Genomic DNA, 25,741 nt, shown 5'->3' with positions numbered 1-25,741 from the left:
GGGTTTCAGTTGTGTCCCTAGTGTCAAGACCCAAAATGGGTCTTCTTGTTGACTGTCTCACTTTGCCTGAATGTGCCATGTGAAATTAATTGCTCCTGATACTAATTGGCCCTGACGGCCAGAGCTGTGGTGGGGTGGCTCTGCCTGTCCTGTGGATAAAACACTCCGATCTCCAGGGCAATCAGGCCCGGTCTCCATTCTGTTGGAAATGGAGATCCATTTATGAAGCAGTAACCAGGGTCCTGTTTGGAAGACTTGGGCTGGTGTTGCTATCGATCCCCTGGATGTCCTCGGAGCTGGGATTCTGGCTCTGTCTCCTTTCCTGCCTGGTAGCATTCACTTTTCAGTCACTACCTTTATTCATTTTTCTTTTCACTGAGGAAGAGCCTTTTATTTCCTTGGCTGCCTTTGCACTCTCAGCACTAGTTGAGGACATTGCTGCTATGCCCAGTTTCAATGTGGAGTGAGTTTGGATGACAGTTATATCCCTCTGCAAACTGACTTCTGTTGGACTCTCGAGGGGCAGGGTGTGAATACACCTTTGCACATCTTTGGCAAGCCAGGGCCAGCATTAGCTTCTGCAGTGTTGTCATTTAAACTCTGGTAAAAGGCCTTGATTGATTCCTGAGGATAGGACTTTTATCAAGGGGGTTTATTTTCCATGCATGTAAATGGGTCAGCTCTACTCCTTGCTGTTTAATTTGCTTCTTCAGAAGCCTACATCTGGCATTTTGCTGTAATTGTATTTTCCTTTCCCCAACTGAGTGCGATTCTGGTGCTCGAGAAGCTCTGGGCCAACTCTCACTGAAGTCATCTAGCTGATGCCATTTAAATAACTTCACTGGGAGTTTGAATTGAATAAGGAATAAATGACCAGGTCCTTAACCAGTTCTTTGAAAGGGAAAGCCTGTTTAACGCTCCTCTGAGACCTGGCATTGTCAGCCCTTGCTTTGCTCAGACAGACAGGTGGAGTCAGTGCAGCCTGTTATTGCTTTTTTTTGTGCGTGTGTGCTCGAGCTAGAATTAAAGCACAAGCCGGGATAGAACAAAGTAATAGAAAGAGAAGGAAGAAAAGGTCAGTAAGTACAACCAGCCCCTGCCTTTAATATCAGCTATTGTCTTTCCCCCTCTATGTTGAGCATTATCAATTTCCTGTTTAAGTTCAAGTCAACACATCTGTCACGTTAGCATCTCCCGCTGCCGGGCTCCCCACCCCCCTTCCATCTGCTCTCCCCCTCTGCCTGCAGCCTCCTGGGCTCCTACTGCTTTGTTATTGGCGTGTGTGCGTGCGTGCGTGTGTATGTGTTTTCTGCAGGCTGACGGACTCTTCCATTGCTGGCGCTTCAGTACCTGGGTGCATTTGCAATGGGATGATCAGCTTGGTTTGCCGAGCATTTACTTCTAATCTCCAGCTTGTGACATCCTAGCGGCAAAGGCGACCCTTTCAGGGACAGCTCCAGAAGGACTGCAAAGAGGGACAGTGACTGGTGACTGGTTGGTGATTCTGGGATGAATTATTTCTTAGTTCTGGTAAGAGATGCTTTTCCATTTGGTTCCCTTTCTGGGCAAGAGTGACACAGCTAAAAGGCAGAGAGAGGGGGAAGCTGAGAAAAAGAAGGAAGCCTGATGAAATCAGTTGTGTTTATACCAGAGCCTGCCAGGTGGCAAGTGTTCATCAGAGCAATTTATTTAATTACTAGTTCCAGGTGTGTGGTGGCTCCAGTCAGACAGCGAGGAAAGTAGTGAAAGTACTTAGACAAGCAGAAAGGTTGTAGCTAGCAGATGTGGCCAGAATCAAAGTCTAAATGACTTATTTTCTGGCCCAGGAGGTGGGGTGGGGAGGGGGCCTCCAGAATTGCTTGTATCTAGCACACCAGGAGAAGCAAGGAAGTACTTTTAGGCAAACTGTTTGGAAAAGTGTGACTGGAGTCAAACCATCTGCAGATCTGAAACAGGAGAGATTGTGTCCCCCAAATGCCTGCTGCTTTTGAATCTGAGGGCAGTGAGCTGGTTGAATTCACAGGGCTATTGAGTTGGTTCACAACACGGTCAGCTTTGTTCCTCTTATGACTCCAGTAATGACAAAGCAATTACATCAGGGATGAATTTGGCCTTGTTCTTCTAAACAGGAACAGTGACTGTTAAACCTAATGGCAGTTTTAGCAGCCTGGCTGTACCGAGTCTGCAAACGTCTTTCCATAAGGTGCCTGTAGTGCCAGACAGCAAGCAAGAAGTGCAACGATGAACCTGCCATGCTTCTGCTGACAGCTCCAAAGCACTGACCTTCTCAGCAGCCCTGGACCCAGTCCTGAAAATGATCTAATTGATGCATTGATCTAGTAGTTCTGGAGACCTTCCTGGGAGACAGATCTGTAAAAAACATTTGGTTTGGTGGTTTCAAGGTTTTCTTGGTGCTTATGAGTTTAGCAGGCAGGGTTTCAAGAGATCTGACTGGGGGAAATGTTATAATGGGTTTCTTGGCAAAAACTGTCTCCCTCATAAAACATATATGCACCAAGACATTTCATCCATTACAACCCATTCTTCTGCCCAGTTTGTAAATACAGGACAACAGTCTCCAAGAATTCAGTGACCAGAAAGCAATGTTTCCCCCACTCCCCTCAGGTCCAATTGTTAACTATAAAGTGTCCCTGGAGTTTCTGGCACTGGTAGATATTACATTAACTCCTAAGACCCATGTCTTATAGACATCATCTTGATGATCCCTTTGTTTCAAACATGTTTCACAGTAACGTCTTTGGATCAAAGGCAGAAGTGAAAATAGTACAAGCCCAAGAACTGAACTGATAGCAGGAGACTGCCCTGGCTCTTCAGATGCTGTGAAATCCTTCTAGACTGGGTCTGCCGGTGTCTTTGATTATTCCATCTATTACACGATCAAAAGAGCTGAGATAAAATCTCAGAATGAACAACGTTCATTTCCTTTAATAAAAGTCCACATAGGTTTTTCTTTGGCATGTGTTGTTAGAAACACGCCATTAAACATCCTAAGTTTCTACAAATGAATTTAGCCTCCGAGTTAGGTTACAAAAATGAAAGGAATGGGTACATCCAATTATTTGTTCTACTGTCAGCTGTGCATTTGTTTCCTTTTTGAATTTCTCCCTGTTTGGATTTGAAAAGAGATGGGTCAAGTCAGTTTTCCTAGCTGATTTCATTTCCAGGTTCCCCACTTGCCCAAATACTGCAGTGCTCGGGTTGGCAATGCCACAGAGCAAGGGGAATGGTGCTTAATAAAAAACGCCCTGTAATCTTCATAAATGACAGAGAAAAGGTGATCGTGGAAACCTCCCTAGTGGTGATCTGTTTGATACAAGCCACAGAACTGAAATTCTGGGCCCGAACTGACCATAACTCTATGGAGTCTGGTGTTTTTCATAGTGCCAGTCACGTGAATGCTACTGTAGGGTTAATGTCGACAAATTTGTAGCATCCCCAAGAATATTCCCTGCCAATGCTGATCTTAGGAAGTGCTGCTTGTGTTCTTCTCTATCGATAGGAACTGAACTGTATATGTTGCAGATCCTATGAATGTCATGACTCATGGTTGGAGGTTAGTGCCTTATTACAGGCAAATGAGTTATGATGGATGGATTATTCCCCTATTAAATATCTAGCCAGTGTGATCAGAGACTGTAATAAACCCACCCAGGCTGTCACTGAGAAACTTTGCTCCATGAGAACGTGGTGTCCTGAGTGAAGAGCTCCGCAGAGTATGTGGCCAGACAGATGAAGGTCTGTCATCTTGTGCACTGGTGCCAGGGGACATGTATCACATCATGACGTGGGACCAGAGAAGCTGTAAACAACTTTCACAGAAGGGAAAACTACTTCTATTTGACTTTGGTATAAATCTAATCACCTCCTGCCTGTCTCTCCTCATTTGTCTGGGCACATCTGCTAAATTATCAGCAGCTATTTGTGTTTTATATGAGGACTTCCTCCCTCACAGCCCATCTGCTCAGCCTGTTCTTTCCTCCAGCACAGTCACGATTCTGTTATCCCATTGATGATGGCGGAGGGCAACACTGCGGAGACAGGACGGGGACTGCTCGAGTTGGGCTCGGGGCTGAAGGGGAGCTTGGGCTGCAAATGGTGAGAAGAGGAAGGCCTAGAAAAATACACCAAAGCAGAGGAGTCAGGACTTTATGGCCAGAGAAAGGCCCTCATTGTTTTTCATATAAGCATCCTCCTTCTTCAATCTTGTCTCCATATGAGAATTCCCTTTAAACAAAGAGCATGGTGTAGGCCATGAAGTGACCCTATTTTTACTGCCTTCAATGTTAGTTTTGCTCCCTTATGCAGTACAGGCTCAGACCACTCTTGTGGAACAGGCTGGCCCAGTTGGAGAATGACATTAGCATTGTTATTCGCTGTGAGTACTGAAGAAGTGTCTAGGGGTCCCCACACAGAGACCATTGTGTTAGGTGCTGTACAAACATATGACAAATAAAAAGTCCCTGCCCCACAGAGCTTATACTCCAACATGAGGCGAATGCAGACTGAATGCCAGCGGGGTGGAAGGAAAGAAGGACACAATCTGAAAATGAAAGAGTCAGTCATGCAATCCCAGTGGAGAACAGAAAGGAACAGTATGTGGCCTTGCTGGATTTTTTGGCCTTGCTGGATTTTTCTAGCCAACCATTCCTTGCCACTTTACACCGACTTTACTGTTTATATCGAGGGGAAGCAACAGGAGAGAACAAAAGGTGTCTCCACCAGAAAGCAGCGTGCATGCCATGTACCTCCTGTGTAACATACTGCAGCAGCTAGGAGAACAAAGTGGCTGCAGTTTCTGTGCAGAGGACTAACCCTCAGGAATGTCAAGGTACAATGCAGAAAAAATGAAGTGTCACCATGTCACCCGGCTGCAGACACTACATATGAGTAGTGTATTTACTGCAAACCTATTAATACATCTAACTAACTAGTGATGGTGTGGGGCTTGGTGAAGACCAGTATTCAGCTAAGCTGTCTCTGTAGCTGCAAAATGTGTGTGCGCGCATGCACACACACACACACACTCTCTCTCTCTCTCTCTCTCTCTTTCTCTCTCTCTCCTTCCTGTCTTGCCCTTATATCAGAAGAAGGAATCTGGTGCATGGTGCATAAAATAAGATACCAGAGGTGAAAAGCACTGTACAGTATAGCATTTATAACGGTCTCATTAGAGAAGAGCAATCTGCTGGCCTGTAAAACACAGCAGCTGCCTGCTTGGTACAGAGCAAAGCCTTGGGATGTAGGACTCTTCTCCTTGCAGTGCCATCAGAGTGCTCTTTTCTCCTGATCCTTCTGATCCACCAGCTCCTTTGACTGGCGTCCTGAACCCTGGGTGTTGAGTTGCACTAGATCAGTTTTTCTTCTCCCCGTTCTCGTGGGATGGAAGACTACAGTCGATAGCTTCCGCAGTTGTTCTCACGAGCGTGGCTTCAGAACACCCTTTTCTATGTTTCAGGGAGAAGGGAGACAGTGGAAGCAGCAGGGAGGAGGGAAAAAAGAAAACAAGGTGGCTTCCTTGCCCAGCTGTGGGGACAAGACCAGGCATAACTGCCCCTGACTTTGCTGACAGCTGCATCCATCTAAGGACAGAGCACAGGCTTAGTGAGCCAGCATAACAGCAGCCCCTTCCTCTTTTTGGGTGGGGAGGGGGTGGGAACATATATGCTTTTGCTCTCTGGCTACCAAATATTTCAGTGTGATGGAGTCTCCCTGCTGTCATCCGGGGGGTGATGTAATGGCTTTAGGTCTGCTTTGCGGTAGGTTCCTGGAGTCCTGCCAGGTCAGACTTCAGCACTCTCTGTTGGGGCAGGTCATTAGCAGATCCCAGTATATCTGGAAATTGGACCCTTGTGGCATCACTGAGGCCCAGGTCTTTGCTGAGCATGATGTATTCCTCTGGATGTACGCTGGGAGCCCAACTGCACCGGCCCTACATTCATCTTCAACTGGAACATCTCATGTCAGGAATCTAATGTATTTTAATTGGGCTCAATCTGAGACACAGTATTTAATGACTGATGTGCTGGCACAGCCAGAGAAATCCCAGTGATTTCCACTCCTGATATAAAGCTGCATCTGCCCATTTGTCCAGGCTTTCAGAAAGCTGGGAAGCAGATGTGGAGCCTTTTCCTTTCGAGTTATGGACCTGCATGTTGACTGGGTCTGAGAGTTGTCACTGTGGGAAGTTGTTTGGTGCCTGGGTGAAAGCGGTGTGCCATCCATTTCCCAGGGGCCAGATATTTGCATAAGAAGCCCCACTCTCACCATTGGCAGAAATTGGTCTTTCTGTTGACTGTGGAGAGTCCTTTGGAGTCTCATGTCACCCTCTCCATCCCATCCCTCTTGCCTTCTCAGGTATGCAAACTGGAGCAGCGCATTAGCATTTATTTATTGCTATTTGTATGGATATGTCCTTGTACTTTCCCAGCTTCTCCACAATCGGATGTAAGAATATTTAGCATGTGTTATAATGAATTATTTACAATGCTATTCAGATGGAGTTTTTCTGCTTTAAGAATCCCAACCTTTCCATCTCCAGCTAGGGCTGCAGCTACCTCCAGGGTAGTGAGAGAGGGGATAATGGGGATCAGACTAGCCTCCTGCAAAGCCACCTCCTCAAGGGGCAGTGGCTGTGGGATCTGTGCAGCAGCAGAACTATTGGATCCTCCTCACACCCACACTCTTAAGGGATCCACTGTGGAGCTGTGCCCTGAGACACACAAAGGGTGAACCACTCCATCAGATACCCTGATCTGGGGATCTACACGATAATGAGAGGAAGACAGGAAGCGAGGGAGAAACCTACAGCCAGTCAAATCTGAAGGGAGAAATGAGGAAAGAATATCATGAACATGGGGCTGGAATGGATTCGCTGGGTCATGGAGTCCAATCTCCTACTATCATAGGCAAAGGCATAATAGACAATCCAATAGGAAGCATTTGGTCAGGCCCTCCCTGCACTCCACAAGCCACAAAGCAGGTGGATGTTTGGCCAAGACCCCGGGGCTCCTACAAAAAATGCCTGGGGGGGGGGGCCCAGTTGACCAGAGATCATTAGGACTTTGTTTTCCATCTTCCATGAAAGCTGGAGGTAGGGACACATTAGCTAGTTCAGTGAGATGCTACATATTAGTTCATTTTAAAACCAGCCTTCCTTAAAGAGGGAAGAGTTTTCTCTTTTTTACTGCACTGCAGTATAGAGGGGGTGTTGAAGCCCCTGCTGGAGAGCTCTGATTTGTAGTATCTGATGCTTATAGCTCTTGAATTCTCTGGGCCAGAGCTAGGATGGCAGCACTCACAAAGCTTTCCCCTCCCACCACTATCTTCAGAAGCCCTGGCCTGCGGGCAGCAATGCTTCCTTTGTCCCAGAGTGCATGCAAACAACCTAGGCTGAAGCCCATCAGTCTGTGCCTGTGCAGCAGCCAGAAGGAACATCTTCATTGCTTTTCCACCAGACTGCCTCCACAGCCCTGTCCCTCTCTCTGTATATTAGAACATGGCTGCATGAGCAACGGTGGGCAGCAAAGTCTTGTGACCAGATCCTACACCCCCTTCCATAGGTAGGGCGGATCTCAGAAGTGGCTCTGCAGAGCAGGGTATGTGGTGGAGTGGTTCACCCTTTGTGCATCTCAGAGTGTTTCTCAACTCGTGGGTCATGATCCAAAAGTGGGTCGCAAGAATATATGAAAGGGTTGCGAACACATTTTAAAAATGGATTTTCCTTTAAAGGAGAAAAATGTGGGAACTTGTGGTTTGTTCAGGGCAAGCTGTCAGAGTTCCCGCCTGCAAGGGGCTGCCTGGTGCCCTCCATGCCCTCCCCCCCCAAACACACTGGGGGTTGGGGGCAGCAGGTCAGGAGTAGTGGCACTGGGTCAGGACTGGCCATCAATGTTTACAAATGGGTCCCAGTACAAAAAAGGTTCAGAAACAGTCTCAGGGCACAGCTCCACAGTGGATCCCTTAAGAGTGTGGGTGCGAGGTGGAGCCAATAGTTCTGCTGCTGCACAGATCCCACAGCCACTGCCTCTTGAGGAGCTGGCTTTCCAGTCTCAAGAGGGTCATTCATACTCCATAGTCTGGGGTAGGGAAGAGGATTGCACCCCTGAACTCAGCCCTGGTGGGCTCTCTTGGCTCATGTAGACCAAGAACATGATGGTGAACAGGGGGAAGACTGGGAAAGGGCTACAGCTGCCTCCACAGTCTGGGAACCAGGGTGTCTGGCATTTGTGGAGCCTGGGCTCCCAGCCAGACTGCACTACACAGAGAGGGAGAAGGAGGCTGAGCTCTGGCCTTTCGTGATTTATGAGTGCTGAACACAGCAGATTTCCCAGCCACCAGAAGGGAAGGAAGTTAGATTTACACCTGGAAGGCAGGCAGCTCACTGGCTGGGACCAGCTGGGGATCAGAAATGAGGCTGCTTCAAAGCCTTCCTTGCTGAGCACACAGCTCCTGTGCCGCAGTCCACCACGGCAGGTGTGCAAACGAAGGCAGGTTCAATGCAGAGGGAGAGGATTTGTGAGGGACATAGAAGGAAAGGGCCTCTCTCTCTCTCTCTCCCTTCCCCACCTACGCAGCGCGAGGCAGCTGGTAGCTGATGCATTCCACTTAAGGCTGAGCTGCTGATTAAATATTGAAAGGCTTTGGTTGTCTTTGCTTGAAAGCCTAACTCTGGAGGAAAAGGAGGTTGTATGCAGACAACCTGGGGCTGGCACGGCGGGGTGGGTCTTGTCTTTGCTCACTTGAGCAGGTGCAAACGGTCTTTTGCATGCTAATATAAAGGCTCCAGTTGGACTTGGGTGCACAGGGGACTGGGCACAGCCAGGCTGACTGAGAAGCAAGGGGTGTGAGTGTGTCAGGGTGGAGAGCGGGTGCAGGCGAGAGGTCCAACCTATATTCTCAGCAGGACCCTTTGATGTTGCAAGGATACTCAAAGCCCAGGAGGGACCAGGCTGGAGCTGAGCCCCTGCTCGCTGGCTGCTTTGCAGTCTGTGCCCAGGGATTAAAAATCCCCCCATCAGACTCGCACTACACACCACTCGTGCCTGTCTGCAACGCACGCCACCGAAACAGAGAGATGGTGAGGGATGGAGAGAGGCAGAGAGAGAGGGGAATTTCTGAGGGTTTCTAGTATTAGTGAAGGGGAGAAGGAGGGTTAGGATTAGCATAGTGGCCAGTAGAGGTCAGGAGAAGAGGTGGAAAGGGCTGGGATGCTCCTGCTGGGGTTTCCAGGGGTGAGCCGCTGGAAGTGCTTAAAAATGAGGGGGCAACATCGTGGAAGGCTGCAGTAGAGCACCTGACCCAGCTCCGGGTGACCCGCGCTAGACCACTCCAGGAAAGGAGATGCCAGATAGGCAGGCCAAGGCCTCCGAGACATTTCCCTCAGAGAATCTGCTTCAACCTCACAGAGGCATTGGCACGGAGGGGAAAAGACTCGCTTGCAGCTTGAGCTGCAGGTGGGAACAGAGAAAGCGATCCAGAGGAGCTGGCATCCTCCTGTCTCCCAGCCAGGCTCACCACTGCCCTCAACATCTTTCCGAAGGACATGGGGACACTTCTGAGCCCAGCCAGATCTCTGAGATCCACCATGGCTATGTGGCGCTGGAGATGGCAGAGGGATCCACGGGAAAACATTTCAACCTGTAGAAACAAAAAGAGTGTCTAAAGCATGGACATACTGGCTATATTAGGCACTGGGAAGATGACTGGCTGTGGTAGCAAAATCCCCCAGATCGTGTCACCTTGACCTTGCCTTTTCCCAACCACCTCACCCAATTTATAACCTGAGCCCGTGGCCTCGGGTCCCAGTTGGCTCAGAGACTTCCAAGGTTTTTGTCCAGCAGGTCTAATCCCTGATGTAAATTTACTAGCCAGACTCCATGATAATCCTATGCTGCCAGTGCACTGGGACGTATTCCACCCACCAATAGTTGGGCTCCCCTCAAGATACCCAATATGGTCCACCCTTTCAAAATCTTTTGACTTTTCCTAACTTGATGGCATGAAGAATGGTCAGCACAAGCACCAATGAATCACCACATCATCTCTGACCCTTCAGTCAGTCAACCAGGATTTAACTGGCCAAGCCATTATTGGGCACTTCTCAACCATTTTCAAACTGCACAGGGTCACTGTGCCTCAGACCTAGACCAATGCGGTCTTTGCAATAACAATAAATGCCCTTGTGGACAAGTTCACATCATGTCCCACATGGCTGACTCATGTTCATTTACTGTGCTACCTGATGGCCTGCAAGTTCTTCACGTTGGTGATGACATTGCCTAAAAATGGCTGAAACAATATGCCAAAATCACATACGCTAAATAAATATTGGGCAGTGCTGAGAACTTAGGCTATGTGCCGGGGGGCTTTTAAAAATCTCAGCAGCGGCTGAGCATTCAGGCAACTTGAGTGCAGTGAACTCCAGCTATGACAGCTCCCTGGATGTCCCTTGCTTTTGAAGAGTGCAAAGTCTCACAGACTACAGGAAATGTGACCAGTTCCCTCTCTCTACTGCCCCTTTCTGAGGCTTTTCTATCAATGCATGTGCAGGAGAAGTCTTGGTATTATCTTCTATCAGGCCACAACTGACCCCCTAGGAAGGTTCCCTGTGCTACTTGGACAGGGGGAGATGCTGTAAACCTTTAGATCAGGAGAGTATTGCCCAGGGAACATAGGGCGCCATACATGAGTCTGCTGAAGTGTGGTAATTACCACGCTCCAGCAGAATCCAGCGTCTTGTGTATCAGTGTCCTGGCACTTAAAAATTGCAGTGGGGTGCTTTAACTATAGCTCATTCAATAAGCAGTAGTTAAAGCACCCCCTACTGTCATTTTTAAGTGCAGGGATGCTGATACATGAGATACTCTGGGTGCTTTAATTATATAAAGCCACTCTAATTAAAGCCCTCCCCCCCTCTACTCCAGGAGCATGTGTATAAATGCCCATAATGTCTAACAGCAGTAAGAGCCCAATAGCTGGGCCCCAACTGAGCTTGTGAACAGCTAGGCAGCTTGGGCAGCCAGTTGGCAGATTTTTCAGAGCATAAGCATGGCCTACATTTAGCTTTGAAAGTCCCCTTTGTTGTCTGAGTGTCCAAAGCAGGTGCACAAATGCTTCACAGAGCAGAAGCCCTGTAAAAAGTTCCTCCGAATGTGATTAAATATAAATAAGACAGCAAGGTTGTAGGAATTGGGCAATTATAGGGTTAAAGTGTTAGTCCTTATTATTAGGCCTGTGCGAAGCAGCTAGTATTCGCTTTGGATTTGAATTCAGCCGATTTGGGGAACAGTGATTAGATTCGGTGATTCGAATCAGTGTCCCGAATCGATTCGGCCGAATCAGCTGAATCTCCAAACCACACAGGCCCCATCCCCCGCTCGCTCTCCCAGTCCGGGCAATGGCTGGCCCGTTTACCCCAGCACTTTGGGGAAAAAAAGCCCCCATTCACTGGGTGCTGCCAGGTAGGCGGCGATCCCTGCTGCCCCCTCACTGTCCTGCACTGCATTGGGGGCTCTGCACAACCCTGATTTGATTCAGATTCAGAGATTTGGCCACCGAATTGGGCTGAATCACCGTCAAATTGAGTCAGAGATTGAAACTTCACACAGCTCAGGCCAGGTATTAATGGGAAAGTGGATTGGGACTCATTTGGATTTACTGTATCCCAATATGGAGGAAGAAGTGCAGAAAAAACAGACCCTCAAAAACACAACCATGATTGTCACATTAAAGAGAGAGTGTTGGGGGGGGGGGGGTGTGATCCTGTCTATACAAGAAATTTCAGTACTTGCCAACCTACTTGGATTCCAGGCAGGATCCAAGAACAAACAGGACCCTTATCTTTTATAATTGGAGTTAGTAATGGCTAAATGGTGAGACAACATCAGGACCACATCCACTTATGAACCAACTACCTTAGGGACCAGAGCCATTGCCTGAGGAGGAGGGATTTTCAGAGCACCCGGAATTGGGTAGAACGACTACGAATGACTAAGAATTCTGAGCTCAGGAATGTGGAGCTATCCGCAAACTCTCCTAGTCCAGAGGCAGTGATGCTAGAGACAGACACGTACTCCCCCCGCCAGAGAAGAAGGCTGTTCCTGAGGAGCGGCGTTATCCACCCCGAGAATGGAGAGCTCCTAGTTATTTGAAAGATTATATCTGGGTTGTAAATTCAGAGGGGAAGAATGTAGTAATTGGCTAATTATAGGGTTAAAGTGTTAGTCATTATTATTATGGAACTAGCTAATTGCCCGTCAGGACTGACGGGGAGTGGGGAGCAAGTAAGGACGGAGCCCCATGTCCCTTCCAGTCCAGGTCCACTCCCCCTTTACCTCCTGCTGCTTGGAGTCTGGGCCCATTCCTCCCCTTTCCACTGGAACAGCTGATGGTAGGGAGGAGTGGGGATGGGGAGGAGTGGGCCCAGGTCTGAGTGGGGGAGGAGACCGGAGACCGAGCTGGGGGAGAAGCTGGCCCGCCATGGCACTGGGGGGGAGCAGTGGGCCCAGCCTGATGCGGCAATGGCTGGGGGAGCAAACCTCTTCTTCCCCTTGGGCCTGGGCCTACTCCACCTGCCCCCGTTGGCTCCAAGCTCGCTCCTCCTATTCCCCCTCTGCTGCCAGGTTGGCCAGAGCCCACTGCTCCCCCTGCCATGGTGGGTGGGCTTCTCCCTCAGCTCGGGCTCAGTCCTCCTCCTCCCCCATGTGGGCCCCGGGCCCACTCCTCCCCTCCCCCACACTGCCACACCTGCGGCACGCTTGCTATTCCCCCAACCTGTGTGGTGCCCGCTCCTTCCCCCACTGCTGTCCATCATCCCATGCAGCAATGATGGAAGTGGGGAGGGGAGGGCCATGGCCAGAGCTGGTGGCCTTGCCCCCCCCCCCTCCATCCTTGACATCTGCAGGGGAGCAGGGTGGGGGGTGAGGCCAGTGCTGCTGGCCTCATCCCCCCTGTTTTGTCTGCTCCATTGCCCCTGCCTCCAGGGAGCAGGGTGGGTGGGAGGGTGAGGCCAGCTGCACTGGCCTGACTCCCCCGTGTCCCCTGTGTCCCCACCATCATGGCCACCAGCTCCTGTTGGAATGTTTATTCGCACTCTGATTGGCTGTTTGTCAGCCAATCAGAGTGTGAATAAAGCATTACAGACAGACAGACAGACATGTACTTTTGCAGTATTAGAACTAGCCATCTGCCCATCAAGAATTACGGGGGGGGGGGGCGGGGAGGGGGCTGGGATGGCGTGCCACCACCAAACGCCCCATGCTGCCGCTGTTCTGCCTCTTGCAGGGAGCGGGGTGGGGGATCCGAGGCCAGCGCTACTGGTGCCAGCTCCCCCATGCCTTGTTTGGCCCTTGGCATGGCTTCAGAATCATGGCAGCACCCAGCCATGCTTGGAGCACTCTGATTGGCTGTTTCCATCAGCCAATCAGAGCCAATCATGGCCACCAGCTCCTGTTGGAACGCTTATTCACACTCTGATTGGCTGACAAACAGCCAATCAGAGTGTGAATAAAGCATTACAGACAGACAGACGCAGGCTTTTATAATATTAAAATGGAGCTTGAGACCAGAACTTCACCCTCTGTTCTTCTAGAGTTATTTTCATTTTCCCGGTTAGGTGTTGTTTGTACCTGAATGAAACAGCCTAAGATTTTGGGCCTGGAGAAAAGTAAGTCTCAGTATTCCTTGTTCAGTAAGGAACTTGACAAAGGTTATTTTCAGGAGCTAATTAGACTTTTTCCAAAATCAAAATGAGAACAAGGGCTGCATGCATTTAAGCCTATATGTGTGTGTATGTGTGTGTCTATGCTCAAGGTAGAAGGGTTGTTTTCCCCATTCCTCTGGTGAAGTAGAGTGTGTTTGTGCACCTGATTTTATACACAGTAGATGTTTATCCAGAAAGTTGGCATCCACGTGGTTTTATTGTTGCTATAATCTGTAATTACCCTGGATAGCTTGGGTTCAAAATGTCAGCTACCCTCTGGATATGGTAAGAAAGAAAAACAACAGGTAAGCAGACAACAAGATGGCCTGAGACGGGAAGTCTCCAGACAGTGCCTGGAAGTTGGGTAAGCAACCTAAAGTTCAAGTGGTGTCCCCAAAGCTCAGCTGGTGGCAGGGAAGCCACTGGTCAAGTCAGGGCGGCAGTGTGAGAAGACAGTTGTGGCAGAAAGTAAAGATTTGTAAAAGGAGAGTGTTTCCAGATTTCTTCCAATTTGAAATTAGCAGCTATTTTTGTGGATTGCATTATTTTTTTAAAAGAGAAATGGCAATAAAAACACAGCAAAGCATCCATTTTCATCATCTCTAGAGGTTGAGGTTGAGGTAAAGAGTTGTTCAGAAATGCCTACAAATAGAATGGAATAAACACACAAAGATATATTTTGTATCTGCAACGTAAGTGGGATGGGGGCATGCTAGCTTTCTAGGTGACAGCACTTTTTCAGTATTTACTTTAAAGCACACAAAGCCCAGCAAGGGACTTAGAAACCTTTCTGATGCTAGATGTTTACAGCACATGGGAAAAAAGGATTATTTGATCTTGCTTGTTCAAAATGAAAGATAGTATCTATTGTGGTGTATAAATGCTCCCTGCACATTTTTTTTATTCTACGGAACCAATTACTAAACCCTGAAACTCAATTTCAAAGATGATATTAATCAGCTAACATTATAACAGCCATGGATTACTCTTTAAGTATTTTAATAGCCCTAAATGATAATTGCAAGTTATACATGATTAAAGGGATAGTGGCATGATAGAAATGATGGATAGATACTTACCTAGCCTAAATTGAGCTAATTCACACTGCTGAAGTTCTGGCCAATGATAAGCTTCAAATCAAAGGAACAATCCTAGCCTCTCTTGTTGCAACTGGAAGAGATTTCAGAGTACAAATCTCTTGTCATTTTTTCTGCTGTGTGTTTGTATGTCCAGCGCTGTGCCATACCTTGTCAACTTCAGTTGCTGGCACTTGTCTTTACCTTTCCTGTGTCATGATGATTGATTCCAAACCAAAATGCCTCCTCTAATACTTGAAAACCAAATTCCTGAAACAGATTTCTGCCAGTGCATCTGCTGGGTTTGTTAAATCCTTTGTTTAAAAAAAATGGGAAGGATGAGGCTGACCCCTTCAGCAAAATGTTTCGAGATGTACTGATGGAAAGCATTATTTAAAAGCTAGGTATTGTTAATCAGAAGGCCATTGGTTCGGCTTGGGATCAGATTTCTATCCAGGCCTCGTCTCAGAGAGTGAAGAATACTAACCATTGATTCATCACACTAGTTCTCTTAGCTCAAAATGTAAATTGTGATGCACATTTTCTATTTGTTCACGGACATGCATTTTTATTTCTACCCTGAAATTTGTATGGCATTTGTATTATATTCAGAGCAGATTGAAAATCTTCACACACAATATTTTCCAGATGGAAAAGGTTGATTTAATCAAAATTAACACTTTCCATGAGAAACAGTTGAATTCAATAGCACTTTCCAGTTTCCCAATCAGGAGAATCAGATTTTTTAAAAAGTTTCGAGCTGACATTTTGTAAAAAAATAATTTTTCTCGTGATGAAATGTCATGGCAAAACAACCCTTTTCTTTCTTTGAGTAAAAAAGAAAAATACCATTTCAAAGTTGTGAGTTGTTTCATTTTGATAAAAAATGCTAATATTTTTTTCCTTTCTGTGTTTTGGACTCCAAACTTTCCTAGTCCAAGGCATAATACACCAACACAGTGCACGTGATCACATTTCTATCTGTAGTCTGGCTCCAGAGACCATCATGGCTTGATACTTTCATATAAATGTTGGGTCTTATGCTTTTGGTGCCAACATGTTTGGGTATTAGCAAGGGTATTTGCCTTGCTGAGTAGGTCAGTGGGTATCTCAGTGCATAGCCAGAACTTGTTATAAATTAGCCCCTCAGATGGGACAGGTCTGATTTTTAAAAGCACTTATCACCCTGCCATAATGACTCAAGTCAATTGGAGTTGCTGGGGACTTTGCACATTTAAAAATCATGATGAAAATATGCAATACAGTGACTTAGTTGTGCCGCCCTGAAGCACTCAAGATAGGTGTTGTAAAAGCCCACTGATTACAATAAAAAAGCTCTTCCCCTCACATGGCAAAGACTAGGGTCCTAACACTGAAGTACTATAGTATCTGTATTGTAAATGGCAGTATTTTTCCTATTAACACCCATTTAGCCCTGCTATATATAATTCCCTCTTTCTTGGGCTGAATGTAATGCTTGACTTTAATCCATGTGAGTGGGCGAGAGGAGGGTGTGGGGAAAGCATTGTCAAGGGCTTTCAATGAGACCGAAAAGGTTATGGTGCTGTGAATGCAGAAGGGGCTTTTGAAGCGATAGGATGGAGCACACTGTGGCAGAGAACAGGAATGCTGTGCTAGGCAGGAAAGGGAACAGCGGTTCAGTCTGATGTCGACTGACAAAGGAGGGGCCTTGATGCTGGCCCAGAACTTGAAGCCTTGGAGTGGGAGTAGAATGAGCAATTTTCTGTCTCTGCTGTTAGACTGGAGATCACTGAACCTGCAATGGCAGATGATGAATTCTTGCTTCCATCTAGTCAGGGTTACAGGGGATAAAGGAGCTGTGTCTATAATTAACTCTGGCTGCTGCTGCTGTGTTAATTAGTGGTAGAAGCTAGGATGTCAGCATGAAGATGTTACTAATGTGACCATGAAGGCAGCTAGGAGCTGATGGGGGCAAGAGTGAATTTCATTCTCACTATTAGCAAAACTCAGTTTCCAGCATGGGAAATGCCAGGGCAGTCTACTTCACTTTCCTGCATGGCTTTATTGCATTATGTGCTATCCAGCTGGAAAGCTTGTTCCTGTTAAGGTTTCCCTCAAACCCACTGTATCTGCTCACCAGACCTCACGCTCCCATCAAGAACAGAGACATTTCTTAATAAGCCGATTGAAGATCAGAAAACAGTAAGTCCAAACAATCGTCCCAATGTCTAGAAACAAATGCTATAGCAGAGCTGCAAGGCACATGCACAGTAGCCACAACTGGCTCTGTCAAGATCTGTGTACTTGCAGCTTTCAATAAAGGTGAAGAGCTTATAGGATCCAGAAGAACACAAAGGGATCTATTGCACCTTCTAATGATCCTACAGTAATGATTTGGCAGCACCAGCTCCAGGAGCCCCATCAATAAGAGGTCTCAGTTGTGTTTTCTCATGTGTACTTTGTCCGCTCACCAAGAAGCGATCCGTTAGCTCAGTGCTATATAAACTGTTTGGCTGCTGGCATGTCTCCATGGTGGGATTCACGCATCATTCACTACTTACTACCCAAATGTTCCAGGTAGCCAGATGTTTTCCCTGTGGAGGTTACAAAGAGTGTAAAGGATTAGGAGCAGAGAGGAAGCAGACTTATAAGGCAGCAGGGACACTAGCTGCACATTCCCAATTGTCACTGAGAAAGCAGAGCAGGGAGGTTAAAGCTTTGTGCTAGTTGCTTGCCAAGTTTCCTACCTCTCTTGCTCCCTTTACATCATTCCTTTGTCATCACACGCACCTGTAACCCCTTCCATGTACCATAACCTCTGAGTTTCATCAATGCCCAGTTGGCTCCAAGAACCATTAAGGTGTTTAATAAAAAGTCAGCTAATGCTGCCCTCTGAGTTACCCACTAAACAGCTAAAGATGCTGCTATTTATTATTACTATGTGTCGATGGTTTTTCAGCCCCTTTCCACCCTATATCACACGGTGTTCCTAGTCCAACCTACCAAGACATCATATCAATTTTTTCACAGAAGTCCAAACATAGTACATCTGCTGTCATGTGACAGTAATACAGGCTTCCAGAAAGGGTTATTTTCTCTTAATAACGCAGGAGAAACGCAGTTACCATAAGGAAAAGATTATCTTCCTTAAAACTATTCTCTCTGTGCTTCACTGTCACACTTTTGCCCAGACCCTTCCCTTGCTCTTTCCTACAACTTTATAGCAAAGCACGTCAGACCTTCTAGCAAGAATCTGTTCTTTAGAATGCCCTTCTCAAAATGTCAAACAGATACCATGAGCTACTGTATTTTAGTTGAGTGTCTCTCTGGACTACCTGAGCTCTCCAACCCTGTATCTTGGTTTTCCTCATAGCTGTTCTGCAAGGTTTGGGGAAACAACAAACCTCTCATCACAAGGCGCAAGGAAGTGTCAATCCAGGATTTAGTTGCTTGGTTGGAGTGGAGGCAGCTAAAAACTAGTAGTTTGTTAAAAGGTTGGCAGGACTGTAAGTATCCTGAACTGCTGGCATTAACTAAAGTAAAAACGAGGTCTGAAGCCTCCCAGGACACTCTGTGAAATAATTTTCTGTTGTGAGCTTCCACAAGCATGAAGTGATCCCACAAAATTTGGTAGGAACAAATAGCTTCCAATTTCCCCTTTTGAGGTCAGCTACTTGCATCCTTTTTGGGAGTTCATGCTGGAGAAAGACCCAGATCTCTTTTGGAGTGATACTTCCAACATTTAGGCTAGGGTGGATTGAGTACCCAATTATGTTATTGCTACAGCCTGGTTATCACATAGCAACTCTAATAATTAGCAACATATGTGACCAAGTTCATTAGCATGCAGGAAGCTTCCTGTGAGGTTCTGAGCACTTGTAGTGATTGTTATGGGTGCTCAGAGATATGGAGCCCTAGTCCCCTTGTGATTGCTCTCTGGGGTTTTGAGCGTGAATCAAACAGCAAGTCTGCTGCGTGAAACATCTCTGCTGCATTGAGTTAAATCAAAAGCTTTTGTCAGGAGGATTTGCTTGGAGATTTCTGTGCTCCAAGTGTTTTGGATCAGTACAGATGCACCATTTAACACTTTCTGCATGGTGCGAGCATGAAATAGGAAAACAGGAAAGTGCACCCCATGGGCCCCTGCCTTATGCTATCTTGAGTTTCATTCCTGTTGACAGGCACACATGCAGCTGACTGGCCCTGATCCCTTCCTAGGAAGGTAAATGAGGGGCGGGTGCTACAGCTGACTACTTCTGTAGCACAAAGCACTGAGAATACTGCAGCATTATGAAGTGCCCTGTACAGCCTGCTTTTTCCCATTCACAGCACTGTGATGTCATGTTATGATGTGCGGTCACCTGGCAGCTCAGGTACCTTGGAGTTTGCCTGGTGCACAAGCTCAGCTGGCAGCACTTATGATCAGGGGACCTGGAGTCTTTCCTTATCTTTACCACTGATTTACTCTGTGAGATCAGGCAGATCATATAACCATTCCATGCCTCAGTTTTCCCCTCTGCAAAATGGGGCTAATACTGTGCACCCACTATCATAACAGGCTTTCCGACCCCTTGATGATGTAGGTGACATAAGCACAAGTATTAATCAGGTGCAAGTACCATGTAAGCCAGACAGGAATTTACCAGGTCTGCTCATGTATGCCTGGAGTCTTCAGGATACATATGTATAGTGTCCAGGATTGAATGGACCTTGCTAATGGATTAAAGCTCCAGGCAATTCTCTGGGATGGAGCTGGCAAGTGGGGTTGAGGGCTTTGTCTTCCCAAACTGCCCACTTTGCACTAGTTTGCTTAAGAGCATCTGATGTACTTTGCCTTTGGTGGTACCTAGTCCTAGGTAAAGCCCTTCAAATACAGCAGTCAATCCTGGGGCACAGGCGCTGTAGGATCAGGCTTGGCACAGAGCCCAGGGTTTGCCAGAATGCCCCTGTTTGGCAAACCGGTCTTGCCAGGTGAGCTTGTGGGATAGATAAACTCCATGAAATAGATGTCTGGTTGCCAGGCAGCCTAGTGAGACACTGTGTGGACATGCTTTTTAGCTGGCTCACCGCATGTCCATGCTGATTCTGGTCTCAGCACAACCTTGACGCATGGTGAAGCACTGACTTATTTAACTGTCAGGCGCACACATAGAAGTTTAGTGAAAGAGAAGACCGTGTATCCTTATGCAAAGCAGTTCTAGTTTGAAGGGCAGATGGAGCCAATTAGAGTGTGCATCTTTATCTGATTCTAGGAAGCTTGCCTAGCTTGCTATCCATATTTCATGAATCCCTGGGCTCCCTGAGGCTGGCAGAGCTATGCTCTTGCCTGCAGTGACTTTGAAAGGTATCTGCACTGCAAGAGTAATGATGGCTCAAGATTTCTATAGGAAACTCCTAGACAGCTGAAATATGTATGTGTTTCTTCCCGTTGTTATACTGGATGCTCATGGCTGGATGGCATTTGCACTAGACTTTTACAATCTGCTTGTACTCTGACGTACGTGGGAAGAGCAAGAAAACAAGCAGCTCCCCATATCCCACTGCATACTCAATAGCAGACTAACCCCACATCCCAATCAGCACGCCAATGCCTCACCTCTCTTTTCTTCACATAGACGTTCAAAAGGTAAAAGGTCCATTAGGGCACTTTGCTCAACCCTCTGACAAGCCTCTGGGCCATGTCCTAGAGGTTTGTCTAGTTTGATCTGAAACATCCCAAATGATGGGATGTCTGTCATTTCCCTAGGGAACCCATTCCTCTGCCTAATAGATCTTGCTGTCAAAATGCTTCTCCTGAGATTTCGCTTAGATTTGAGTTTCAAGCCTTTACTTCTAGTTACAAATGCTCCTAATCAAAATTACAAATGCCCACAATGAATGTAAATGGGTGTGGACCCACTGATTTCAATGAAGCATCATGCATTTGTGCCACTTGCGGATCTTCCCCCTAGAACATACACTAAATAATTCCTCTTTGTCCACAGCACAAAATAAATCAATTGTGTCACATTGAAACAGAAGCACCCTGTGTCTCTTTGGCATTCATCTCCTCTGCCCAGTGCTGAGAAAAGAGTTCTTAGCAAAACGTTTGGTTTCTTGCCAATGGAAAACGGATGCCTTTATTTTTGAAAAAATAGAATTTTTCAAGAAAAGTACCCATTTCTCTATCTTTCTCTTTCTTTTTGTTTTTGAGTTTCCATTTAAAAAAAACTCCTGAAAACAATTTGCTTTTTGATCCCTGTCCTCCTAGCTGGGATATGTGGAGCAAACAGTCAACAAAAAGAGAACAGCCTTATCTCACCTGCATCCATTAGATTTCCAGCTGCTGGGCTTTTTTGGTCAAAATCACCAGGAATTCCCTATTTCTTCTTCTTTTAGCAGACAGTGGGTGCGTCTACACAAGACACTTAATGTGCAGTAGCCAATAACACTGCACAGTAGTGTGCTGGGCAAAAGCTGTGCTAATACACTACTGCGCAGTAGTATTAGGCTACAGTGCAGTACGTGTCACTAAAAACCTGTGCGCTGGTACTATGGCGCAGTAACTGTAGTTATTGTGCATTTAGTTAGTACTTTGTGAAGCAAGTACTAAATTAAATGCTCAGTAACTACTGCATGTTAATTAATGTGTAGATGTGCTCAGTATCTTTGGAAGAGATTGCAAGATTACCTGTCCCTAAAGGGATAGGGCAGATTTCCTTTAAATTATTTGTCGGCCCTGGAGAGTGCTCACTGTGCTTTGTGTTTCAGAAGCCAGTCAGAGCATTGTGTATGGGTGTAACTGGGTTTATATATGGCTATTGGATAGTGTAAACAGCAAATGGGGGTTTTTTTTGCAAACATATATGTCTTTAGATACATATAAAGATTCTCTCTCTCTCTCTCTCTCTCTCTCATATATATATCACAAATCACTTCTAGTCACTAATATATATATATATATCTATATCTATATAGATATGCACAGACACACACACACACACACAAGTCACTAATCATTGCCTCCTGACCCGCTTCGCACCCTTTACAATATAAGCACCCATGGAATGGCACTCCCACACACCCGTTCACAAGGCCTCATCTCCCTTAAGCCCGTTGACTCTTAGTCGTGTCCCCAAATACAGGGTTAAACATCAATTCATGCTGTTGCTTTTGCTGCTGCTGTCCTCATCACTGTCTTCTGATCTGGTTGTCTCAAGGTCCTCTTTATCATGGTTACATTTGTGGGGGTGGTGGGGCAGGATGTTAATCGTTTCACAGTACAACAAACCACTGCTCCTGGAGCTCTCATCCTACCCTTCACAGTTTGGAGTAAGCCAATGCCTTTTTATGCAGAAGGGGCTCCTGAAATTTGCAGGTAAAATGAAGAATCCTCAGACCTTGCCCATCAGATAGCTGATCAGTACAGGAGCTGGGGTGGTATCCTTCATCCTCATTTCCCATACAGCACTGCATGATGGCTGTATACATCATAGACATTTTTCAGTTCCCTTTGAAGCATCAAGAAATGGCCATCACTGGGAGGAGGGAACAAGGCTAGATGAATCAATGGAATGACCCAGCATCATTCAGAGTGACCAATATTGTTCTTATAAACAATGCTCAGCTAACTGAAATCTTCCAGGGAGTGACTGAACACGCCAGACAACCCCATCCTGAAACAAATTGTCATTTTCCAGGAGCGAAGGTTCACCCTTCTCTGCCAGCCCATCTGCAATAGTGCAGCAGGCAGTTTTATCAGGCGAATGCTAAGAGGGTTCTGGATGAGCATAAGTAGTAACTGAGGGGCAGGTGCTGGCGATGCCTCATACAGAGAGTCAGCAGCTCTTGCGTAGCCCAAATAGGCAGGCAGGCTTGCTCTAGCAGAAAAATCGGCTCTATTCTTGAGCCAAGTCTGCTCTCTCCATGACACCATGCTGCAGGGAGCCCCTGCTTTGCAGAGTGCTGCAGTCAGGGCTTCTCTACTGCAAACCAAGGGAAAAAGGAAGAATGTGTGTCAGGAAACCTGGCATGATACTCTGTGTTTACCATATAGCTGCTTTGTAACAGGAAAGAGTCCAGAAAGAAGGGACTGACTGATGGGCAGCGAGCAGAAGGGCAACCTTTTTGGACAGCCCGGACCACCATATTGTTGCTTCACTGTTTCTAGGCCTCTGACCAAATTTCCTTTCACATTGGTGTAAGTTTGGAGTAAGCCCCCTGGCCATATTCAGATTTGCAGTAGGCAGGGGTGTGTTGCCCTCCAGTCTCAGCTTGGACTCACTGGGTGCGTCTCACATTCATTAATGCTCCATGGTTAGTGCACATTCAGTTTAGTACCCGCAATAACAGGTACTAGCTCACAGTAACTGGTGCATGGTTTTTTGATGACACTACTTCTACGGCACATTAGCACAGCTTTTGCCATGACGAATCATTAATGCACAGTAGAATTTGTGTACTGTGCAGTTAGTGTCTTGTGTAGATATGTCCACTGTGCTTTATAATCCCCTGCCCTCTCCACCAGTTTTCCACTCATGATGTTCCACTGACTTCAGTGGAGTTACTTCAGATTGACATCAGCTGCACCCAGAAAGATTCACAGTGACACAGAAAGAATTTGGACTCTCTGGGGCAAATGTTTTCTTAGTCAGAGCAAGGGAGGAGGCTAATTCCCAAGACATTGGTTGTGGTTGTTTTCTGGGGACACAAAGCCGCTTCTTGATGCAGACGCCTGCAGCCGTGTCACCCTGTGTTCTCACCCTCTTGGATCTCACCAGCTTGAAGAGCCCACACTCCAAAGGACACAAATGACTGAAACAAGGACAGTGACAGGTCAACCCAGTGATGCCCAGGGAACAGTCACAGGCCCGTAGGGAGTGGAATAGATGCTATGCTGCACTGTATCCATGCATACGTGTACCACTTGCAGCCTGAACTGCTCTGGGGAAAGCAGCTGAAAGTTCCCTGAGGTTTGACAGCCCAGTGTCTGGACTAGCCCCAGCTGCTTCATGCAAATGTAAAGGGAACTGAGCCAATGCAGTAAAAACCTGGGAGGGACTCTTTTCAACAGAGGCTGTGCAGCAAATTCTGTCAGCACAGGGGCAAGCATCAGACAGGCTGTGTTGAACAGGAAATCCTGTGCAAAGGCAGGGACTGAATTTTCCTCATCCTCTGCAGACTTGTCTTGACAGAAACAACTAAACAGCTGAGCCTCTAGGAAACAGGCAAAGTTTTCCCATGCACTTCAAAGAGAATGGATGCTGGTTTGTCCATTGGGTGACTGAGGACTATGCCACCCCTGGAAATGACAGGGAACCATTTGATCCCACTACCTGAGATAAAGGAGGAGGTTGAGTGCAATATTAGCAGAGCTGGGTTTCCTATGATCTGTGTGGTAGGTTGGATTGGGAGTAACCTCTATCCTTTACTCCTGCTTTAAGATGCTGGGGTAGTAGTGGTGATCCTTGTGGAAGTCTTGAAGTGCTCTTCTGCCAGGCAGCCAGAGGGAGCTAGTGAAGCGCTGATGCCCTCCACTCCCCAGTTTTCCCAGCCTGGTTGCTGAAGACCTGAATGCAGATCTTATGATGAGAAACTTGCCTTGCTCCACTGCACAGTGGGGCTGACTGAGAATGCTTTATTTGGAGAGAGCCTGGCAGCAAGGCAGCCTCTGCAGCCACCCATCAGAGAGTCCCACCTCTAACATGATTGTGTCTACAGTCACTTTCATTTTAACAGAGGGGGGAGTCAAAGTCACCAAGAGCAAAAATATTCCTTCTCTTTTCCAGCGATGTCTTTGGCTGGTGCTTTGGCAGGGTTTCCAGTAGCACAGGCTGATGCTATAGGGGCAGAACTCATCACCCTCAGAGATACGGGGGTCTTGGGCACTTCACTGATTTGAAGGTTTGGTTACTGCAGGGAAGGACCAGTTCTGTGTGAATTCCCACCCTCCTGCAAAGCAGTCTGAAGTTGGGACTGATTAGACACAATTAAAATCTAGCTACCTTCACCACCACAAGAAATGCCGCATTCTTACCCCAGCAAAGCCCCGGCTAGATGTGCAGGAGCTGGTTAGTGAGGGTGATGTTTGCCTCCTATCAAGAGGCAAGTACCTAGGTAAGAGTGTTTCCGAGTCAGAGGGAAGGTCTGCTATGGGGTATGAAGGTATATGAAACAAGACAGGATGTGTGTGCTGTGGGAAGTCCTGAGAATACAGAGGTTTTCAGGGCTGGCTACAGGAAAGCAACCAGCCCTATCCTGAGCTACAGTGGAAGAAATGGGAACCATGTAGGAGCCAAGTTAGGGTGCTGGGGTGTGGCATACATGAATGTATAATTCACAGCCAGCCTTATGTCCATGGCTTCATTCTTTCTTTAGTGCCTCTGGGCTTTGAGGTTATGGCAAAACAAGTCATGCCAGAAGGCAAGCCAGTGGGCACATAGATGATACCGTAAGTGGTGGCAGTGGAAACAAGGAACGTGAGGGTAGACACTGCTCCCCTTGTTCAAAGAGTGACTTAGGAAGAGGCAGGATTTGGCTCCCTCTGAGGAAAAGTGGTGCACTGAGCAGTGGCCACAATACACGTCTGATATAAAAAATTAGCCGCAGTGGCATCCCAGCACAGGCAGAGTTATTCAGACAGCTGCAGGAGCTGTGAGATGAAACAGACCATTAAGCACTGAGCCCTGCTGTTATTTTCTCCTCTAGGTATTGCAGAGAACAAAGCAGAGTTTAACTATGGATGACTCCAGTCTTCGGAGCATGTCTGCCCATTAGGTTCTTCAGGGGAATCTGGGAATGAAGAACTTCACTGTTTCCTCTAGTAAATGAAAGCTTCTCCTAAAGACCCATTTGTAAAACCCATCTGACCCCCATCCCTGCAGCAGAACTGTTTCTTTCTGAATAGACCACTTCCACTGCTGCACTAAAAACCCAAGTGATGCATTACTGAGTTTAGCTCACAACTGTGTGCAGTCAGACAAAT

At 46.9% G+C, this 25,741-nt stretch overlaps 1 protein-coding gene across 2 annotated transcripts in view; it reads left to right on the top strand.

The window, feature by feature from the left end:
- Positions 1–25,741, top strand: part of SV2B (synaptic vesicle glycoprotein 2B) — a 105,981-nt gene that overhangs the window by 4,285 nt on the left and 75,955 nt on the right. The window contains exon 1 of one of the 2 annotated variants that reach the window (XM_006257888.4): positions 1,285–1,530. The exons of the other annotated variant lie outside the window; for it this stretch is intronic. The gene's annotated coding sequence lies outside the window, so the exon portion shown is untranslated. Of the gene's footprint in view, positions 1–1,284; positions 1,531–25,741 lie in introns of those variants that run through there. 2 annotated transcript variants of the gene reach the window in all.

Source organism: Alligator mississippiensis, chromosome 11 (assembly GCF_030867095.1).
Source record: "Alligator mississippiensis isolate rAllMis1 chromosome 11, rAllMis1, whole genome shotgun sequence".
NCBI classification, from domain to species: domain Eukaryota; kingdom Metazoa; phylum Chordata; order Crocodylia; family Alligatoridae; genus Alligator; species Alligator mississippiensis.
This window is presented reverse-complemented; position numbering and strand designations above follow the sequence as displayed.